Source organism: Panicum virgatum, chromosome 8K (genome assembly GCF_016808335.1).
Source record: "Panicum virgatum strain AP13 chromosome 8K, P.virgatum_v5, whole genome shotgun sequence".
NCBI lineage: Eukaryota > Viridiplantae > Streptophyta > Magnoliopsida > Poales > Poaceae > Panicum > Panicum virgatum.
The window spans coordinates 16,824,667-16,833,445 of NC_053143.1; the positions used below are offsets into that span (position 1 = coordinate 16,824,667).

The 8,779-nt window shown below is 43.5% G+C and overlaps 1 long non-coding RNA gene across 1 annotated transcript; it reads left to right on the top strand.

Annotated features, from left to right (window-relative positions):
• The first annotated feature begins 945 nt into the window (after positions 1 to 945).
• On the top strand, positions 946 to 2,288 carry LOC120644072. Its single transcript, XR_005663384.1, has 2 exons — positions 946 to 1,606; positions 2,063 to 2,288. It is a non-coding gene; the product is annotated as an uncharacterized LOC120644072 (long non-coding RNA).
• The last annotated feature ends 6,491 nt before the right edge of the window (positions 2,289 to 8,779 follow it).

Sequence of the window (8,779 nt, forward strand, 5' to 3'; positions counted from 1 at the left end):
GGTGGACCAGATGCGCCCCTCCATTCCCTTCTCATCATCTCCTCTGCTTCCGCACCCCCACACACCCCGCGCCTCGCTCTCCTTCAGATCTGCGCCTCCTCCAGCAGCGCGAGGAGCACCTCCGCGACCGCCGATGATGCGGACGCAGCGGCGAACCACATGGCGGCGGCGGATCCAGATGCGCCCCTCCATCCCCTTCTCACTAACCCCTCTGCTTTGTGTTTGATTGTATTTTGCAGGCATCCCTCCGGACCGTCAGTGGCTCATCTCTGCATCTGGTGCTCCACCTCCACGGCGGCGGGCAAGAGCGCTAGCTACCCCAAGAGGCTGGAGCCCAACCTCCTCCAGCATGTGCTCAAGCGCCATGATCTGCCGCAAGTATGTCGAATCCCCTCAGTTAGCCATCTCAAATCCTCAGTTCGGTCCGTTGCTATATCATTCTCTCATCGTGTCTTCTGCTATATCCTCAGATGATGGGCAGGTGCTACGCTCGCATTCCCATCAGGTTTGAGTGTGTCTTATTTTGACAGTTTGTGTAAGCATCTGCTTCTCAGAATAAAGAATCCTTCCCCGACAAGTTGTTCAGCAAATATGTTCTTCTGAATTTCGGTTGCTGGCAGCTTATAATATTCCAAAAAATATAAGTGGAAATTTTCTCAGTGTTTGATCTTGAGTACTATATTTCCAAACATATTTCTTTTCAATTGAGAGTAAAAAAATGTTGCCTTGTTTTACCCAATCATCATAGTGCAAGGTGTGCAGTAAATCATAACTGATGGTGTTAATTCTGCTTTTCATATTAATTTTCCATTAATAGTGTAAGGGAAAATCAAGTACTCACTAGTAAATATACTATATAGAAGTAATGAGAGCGTTTGTTTCAGAAGTACCCAATGGACATATATACTGAGCTAAATATTCTATCGATTTGAACCTGATATTGCAGTGCCTTTGGAACCCATCGTTATGGCCTTCATTTGTGCTAGTTTAAGTTAATTTACAAATAAATTCAGAGCTACTATTCACATGTCCTAATCATTGGCCACAACTAGTTTATTGCTATACTACATTGCTTCATCAAATTGGTTTCCTGATTGTACACTTGTTTCATATACACCTGTGTACATGTTTCTTACTATCATTCTATTAGCTTTGATTATACGATGAATGCACACGAGAAGTGGAGCTGCTTAATTCCCAGAGCTGCAGCTGCCCTTTTTTTATACATCACCAGTCAAAAAGAGCATTTAGGAGGTATGGAAGCCTACTACTACTACCACTACTCTCTACTGTTGCCATGCTGCAGCTTGTTGCTACAACTACTATCATAACTAGCTACTGCTAGTTATGAGATGAGCTTCTTGGTAGTACAATAATGCAATTGCATTGCATATTCATAGCTGCTTTCTATTCTACTAATATTAGTCACGGATTGTTCCTTTCATCTTGTTTGTGATGTAGTGAGGGATCCTCTACTCATGTTGTTGCCAATTTGATAAAACAATTTGATCCTCTACTTTCATTTTAAACAAGTATTAGGAGGTTGTACTGCAGCTTTGTTATGGAGTAGGACATTCTAAATTTACCTTTGTACTGCAGCTATTTGGTAACAGGCTTTCCAATACATTGTATATGCATTTGCATTGTCAAATATTGAGTCCATTTTACTGCAACCTTGCTATATGTAAACTGCACTCTAATTTTACACCAGTAATATGCATATTTTTATAAATTTGGTGTTCAGTAACTAAGCACTTATCTTTTGCAAGCCTGGTCGTTTAATTTTATTTTTATCTTGAGTAGCTGCTCATGCTTGTCATCGAGCACAGAAGATGTTAGATTGTTTATTTGTATGACTAGCACTGAAGCTGTTAAGTTGTTTATTTGCATGACAAATCAACAATTCTTCCATATTGAGTGAATGTCAATGCATAAATATGTACAAACTATAATACCCTTTTGTTTTGCAAAAACTAATTTCTTGTATCCGAGTCACTTTGCTTGGCTTCTCTATTTTTTCTTTTCAGAAAGATTAAGTTCTTTGCATGCTTGCAATTTTCAGGGAGAGAAGTACAAAGATCAAGAACAAGTGCATCGAATTTGTTTGAGTGCCTCTACAGAAAAAAGAGAAATGATGCACGTTATGTACATATTGCCATTGCATATTAGCTTTCAAATATAGCTTATAGCAATTCTGGATGAAATTTTTTATGTGATTTAATGTTGTATGTGATTAAATGCTTGATCAAAATTTATTTATGTGATGAGATGTTAATTTCTTGTTGATATATCTTGGGTTGGGCTGAAATGATCATGCAGTTTATATGTGCTGTGTAAATGAGGCCCAAATGAGCTGTGTAAATGAGGCCCAAATTGGCTCACGTGCCTGCTGCCACATCACTGTCCATGTTAGCATCCATGTGGTGCCATGTCATCACCACTTTCCACGTCATTGATCATGTCAAATTACACGTCATCATTGCTATCCACGTCATCTTCCATGTCATCATTGTGTGACATGGCAATTGCATCTGTGACGAAAATTATAATGTTCGTGACGTTAATTTTCGTCATAGAAAACGGGCTTGGGTTGGGCTTCGGGGGCTCGGGGACATTCCATGATGGTTTTAAAACGTCATGGATCAAGCTATCTATGACACAAATTTAAGGAACGTCACGAGGTGTGATCTATGACGCTCAATACATGACGTTATTTGAGATCGTCATAGATACTGTTTTATGACAGTTTTTCAGTGATCTGTGACGAAATTCAATCGTCATGGATCAACAAATTTTTTGTAGTGGATGTTAAAAATAAAAGAACAAATCCTATCTAATTGCTTTCAGTCGTAGATGCACCATCCGGGATCGTACTAGAACCGAAAGCACGTCTTCCTTTTGCAGCTCCATCTTCCAATGTGAACCCAATGATTTTGTCATTGTTGAGGCCCAATCGGAAGGCTCCACCACCGGGAAGCCCCTCTCCATCACCGCTTCCATTCTTCAACTGGGAACCCGATCACCGTACTCCACGCTCAGCACATGCCGCTAAGGGCATGGGGCCGAGAGCACGATGGCTAAAGGCCGGCCATCACCATGCGCCGGGCACGGTCCCACGAGGGATGACATGCAGTGCCGGCCCGAAAAGAGCCATCGTTGAGGTTCTCCGGGACAGCGCTGTGGAGTGTGTTGGTGCGGAGGTCAAGCACCTCAAGCGCGGCGAAGACGGCGAGATGCATGCTACAGGGATGGGCAGTCGATGGTTGATGAGGATAATGGGTGGTCTTCGCAGAACGAGGGACCCTGATGGAATTTGCATATAAAGGGATTCCAGACAATTAAACCCCGTCAACAATTAATTAGTCCACCTGTACGTGAAGTCATGACTCAGCCACACAATTAATTGGTTTTAACCAATTTATTGCACGCATTATCACCTTATTTTGTGCTCCGGTTGGACCAACAACCTTTTCTTTTGCAAGCTTCCTTTCATGATTACTGCGATTAAAACACGTGACATGTACACGTGGACAGTAAAATGTAGGTCAAAGTCTTACTGGGCGTAGCTTTTTAGTTGCATTGATGAATATTACGGTTCTGCTGAAGTTTTTACGGGTTCCACTCTAATCGATGTATTGTTGCTCAGCAATTTGACGAGGAGAGTATTAAGGCAAACAAATAATAGTTGTTGACTAATTGCTACCAATTATGGGGCCACATGACCATAATAAGTGTGGCATAATGTCTATTTTTTATTCAATTTGTGTTTTAATTGTTGTGCTCCGTGCTGGGTACTAAATAGACATTAAACACGAAATCGGCTGGTGGAGTAGTAATTATCGCATCGCGATTTTACTCGCCGGAGCATGTCTAGCGCCGCCGGGGTGTACTATGTGATTTTTACTACCTGAGATGAAAACATAGTAAAAAGTTGTCTAGAGGACTCATCGGAACTTCGGACAAAAGCAGCAGCGCATGTTGAACATTACTCGTTGAGGATGGATTTGCTGATGAATTGCACTCACATGATGTCACCGGATCTCCAAGAGCTGGCTGCTATTAATTTTTACAGTTAAGTCACAAAACTTCAACCCAACTCATGCTTGGAGCTGAAGAAAATGACTCGTGTATGGATATATATTAGCTACATATAGTAGTAATTTTTTACTCCCCAACCAAACTAAATAAAGATGCATTGTAACGCATTTTTACTCCCATCCAAGCCAAGATCGTAAACCGGCCAGCTGAAATCACGCCAAAACCAACGTGGAGAGTTGCATGTTGCCAGCTCAAACGAGCATTAACTCATGCAGAGGGACAGCTACCTGGTCAAAGCCTCAAAGGGAGCATTAATGTAGGACCAACGAGAAACAAGGTACTCACACCTAGGGATGGCAACGGGGCTATCCCCGCCGGAGATTGAGAGAACATTCTGCTCCCCGTTTGCCGGAGATCTCCCGCTCCCCGTCCCCGTGAACGCTCGTGGGGACAGACTATCCCCCGTCCCCGAATGGGATTACACACCCGACGGGGTCCCCATCTCCGAAAAATCCCCGTTAACAACATCACTCACAGAGTAGAATACATAAGCAATATGTAATTTTTAGAGCAAAATCAACACAGATCAAGTAATCAACAACAAGTAGACCTTAAACATATAGAAATCAGCAGGACTGCAGTTGGGATTCAACCATCACCACACGTAACTTCACAAAAGTCATAATAGCAGTTCTACATTAAGCCATCAAGATCCAGCGGAAGAGATTCGAAACAGCAGTACAGCACCCTTTGCTGCAGCCCTGCAGGTGGTTGGGCTCGGGGTCAGGACACAGGTTCCACCCTGTTCGGCAGGCTGGAGCTGGAGGCTGGAGCTGGAGTGGTGTGAGAGAAAAACACTGTTACCTGGCTGGTGGCTGGAGGCTGGAGCTGGAGGGATGTGAAAGGGAAACACTGTAGAGCTGGAGCTGGAACCACCAGCCGAACACAGTGGAAGGCGCTTCGGGTCACCGGCCGCAATGGCTTTAGTTGATGATGGCGGTGGGGCCTTCTTCTCGGGTGGAGGTGGAGCAGCACAGCAGGGACTTGAGCAGATCCAGTGCCGCACGCAGCCTCGCTCGTCTCTGTGGATCCAGTGGCCTTGCTCGTCTCCGTTGGATTCGGCGCGCGAGAGACCGACAGAGCACACAGGGAGGAGGAGTCCGAAAATAGGATGCAAGTAGGGCTGTGCGGAATTGGGCGAGGCGGCGTGCCGGCGTGAGCACGTGACTCGTGAGGTGGAAGAGGCGGCTGGGGATGGGGAGAAGAGAAGTGAAACTGTGATTTAGGGTTTACCAGCTGTATTTATACTAGTTTTATGGACTTGGGCTTCTATGTTTACATGGGCTTCTTTTAGGGTTTACCAGCTGTATTTATACCAGTTTTACGGGGAACGGGGCAGGGCTGGACAGAATGTTCCGTGCCCCGTTTCACCCGACGGGGATGACATTTGGTCCGTTAAGGTCCCCGCGGGGACTAAAAATCCCCCAATTACATCCCCTAATGGATGAATTCCCCATCGGGGATCGGGGATCGGGCCCGTTGCCATCAGGACTCACACCTTTTACTACCTCTATCGCTGGAGGACAAACAAGCTAACGTTGGCGCAAATCAAGGAGCTAATCAACTCCGCAAGTAATTAATTGGAGCAAATCAAGGATACCCTGCCTTTTTACCTTGCATGGACTCCATTCATTAAAACAGAATCATAACTATGGTACTAAATGTCTTTTAGCCTTTAATATTATATTTTATTCTCATCTTAATAAAGCACTATAATTACCTCTCACCGGAGGAGGAGCGGTGCTCCGCCGTGGGTGTTGAATATTATTCAACACCCGGGGTGCTAAATAGACCAGTCATATATATATATATATATATATATATATATATATATATATACATATATAGCATTTTACGATTAAGAATCAATTCTTTCTTGTACAGATTGTGTATTAATTTACTATAACTATCGAATACGTTATATACCCGTGTTGCTGCGTTTATCCGAGTGATCCACAAACGACGAAAATCCCTCTTTTGCCTACCTCTATCTCGATGAGAAGAAACAAAAGCTCTTCTTACTTGTTGAGTAATCATTCGATTAAGTCTTAAATGAGCCCCTCTAAAGTTTGAGGCAAATGAACGCATTTTTGTTCGTCGTCTCCGAGCTATATATCCTCGCGGAACTCTGGTCATTGAATCAAATTAACCTTAATGAATAACTAATGATTTCTCTTCTTTTAAACTCTAAGTGACTGAGTGGTAAAGAAGGTTCCCCGAGCACACGCCTTGACTCCTTGCCCCAGATCGAGACGCGAATTTTCGTCCTCCAGCGTGGATGAGCTATTAACCACTGACGTTTCCTTGTTTGTCATGCACTCTCCAGAGAAGGTGACGGCTCCCTGCTTCTTGCACTACTAGTTTGTTCTTTGTTGGGTTGGGTGAGGCTGACGGGTCAATTGGCCGGCTACGCATGCCCGGTGCTGCTAGTGTTCAACCGATGCATCAGTGTCGTCAGATTCCAATTGGGTACTTTTCCTCTGTATCAGAAGAGCATCAGCCTGGCCTTAGCTAGGTTTGACCACTGCACCATCAGGTCAATGCTGCCACCACTCGTGGCGTTTCATCAGGTAGAAATTTAATCAACAACGAGAAGGGGAAAAAACTTAACTGTATGTCTGAAAAATAATAATGTGCTAATAGACAAAGACTCCCGCACCCTGCAAACTAAGCTACAAAGGCGGTGCCTTTTTTCTTTCCTCTCATCTGTATAGTTAGGTGAAGCAAATCTGTTTTTCCTTTTTTTTAAAAAAAACCGGATGATTATATTGATTCCTTTACCACGCAGGTCAAGGCTAGGATGTCTTGTCTGAAGATCTGTAATTGGAAATTTTCAAAAAAAAAAGATCTTTGATTGGCGGAGTTGTTGCAACCGGTATGCTCTGGGATCATCTGACCTAACGACACCAGACTGAATTATTGTCCGGCCGTGCAGTTCGCATGCTGATCCGGCTGCGGCTTCTTTTGTGATGGCGATGGCCGCCGGCGATGGTCATCATGCAGGGGCGAAGCCAGCTGAAATAGGTCGTCGGATCATCAACCTTTTGTGGGCTACTATCTACAATATAAAATAATTATACAGTTAGTGACAGTAATTTTCCACTGAGTTTTCGAAAACTGTCTGGGTCAGCTGATCCTGACAGAGGGGCTAGATCTGCCCCTGTCATTATGCAAGTTACATGTTAATGGGTTCATCAATGATTCAGCGGTGCTAATGATGACGATTGATGCATACACGACTGGAATAATGCAGGCATGCAGCTAGCTCTATGTTTCTGTCCCAATAATTGTGTTGCGACTCCTGCCTGCGCTAGCTGTATAAGTGAAAAAATGGTAGCCGCAGAACGTGTCTATCTTTTTGTCACCTTGAGCACGCATGCCTCCACCTCTAACGTATCTGATGTCCAGTTGTATCTGAGATTATTTGGGTTTCCTGATGACAGGCTCCTCAAAGATCAGATAATTAATAAAATGATCTTTCCACTAAAGACCTGCTTATTTGAATATTTTTTCACTTATATGAAAAAAAATTAAGAATTTAGAAAAGTGTGCGTACGTTGAGCAGGGACTCTTGAACGTTGCACCTCGCAAAGCTAAGGGAGTCCCCCCCCCCCCCCCCCTCATTATTTCTTTTTACAGACAAGCTCAATAATACATGCTTGAGAAGCGGTTCTAGACTTCTGCTACTCTCTCATATTACAAATATTGGTCGTTTTTCAGATCCTAGGCACACAAACTTTCATAACTTGTTCTATCAATGCAGAAAAAAATAAAGAGATTAATAACACACTTCCAAAATATATATTTTCTCTATTTAAAGGAAATTTATATTTTAAAAAAGTGTTACGCAGATTAATGATGTTTGTTTAGTAAAGTTTAATGGCCACTCTAAGATGCAGTTGATTGATAGCGGCAGTGCAGTTGTTGGCAAGTTGACCCGGGCTACACTACGGTTTCTAGAGCGACCGGCGTCGATGGCCTTGCCTGAGCTCAACCACCCGGCTGCTAATTGACATCGTTTTATACTACCTGCTAACGGGTTCAATTATTCATCACTGCTTACCTGACGATGATTAAACTAAATAAACTCAATGCAGTTTGGGCATTCATGTCAGAGTTGTACTTGTATGTGCCAATAATTTGCTTTCTAGTACATTTTTCCTTTCTTGTCCTAATTGTAGTAACAATCTTGAAGGGCTATATATCTTTATCCCTTGGAGCACATAGCTCCCCTTTTGGGCTTGTTTGGTTAATCCCCTCCACAAGGGGATTTGGAGGGATTAAATCCCCAAGTCCAAATCCTCCTCAATCACTTTCAATTTGCCCCACCAGCTTTTCATTAAGAAGAAACAATCTACTCCTGGCCTAGAAAATCCCTCAAACCCAGCTATGCCGGCGAGGGGATTTTTCTTTAAAAGAATCAGCACAGTAAATCCACTCTCACGAGGATTTGAATACAAGCGTGCTGAGTGCCACTTAGACACTCCAACCACTAGGCTTGAGGCCCTTTTGCTTCATGAACACGTGGAAGTGGGCCGGACAGCTCCTTAGATCAGTGTGCTTCTGTTGCATCCATATAGAGGGTGGGGAGAAAGCTTGGTCCCCAAGGGCAAAATTATCCACCCACCTGCAAAAGAAATGCGGAGTAATGCCATAATATTTTCTTGGAAAAAATCTATTA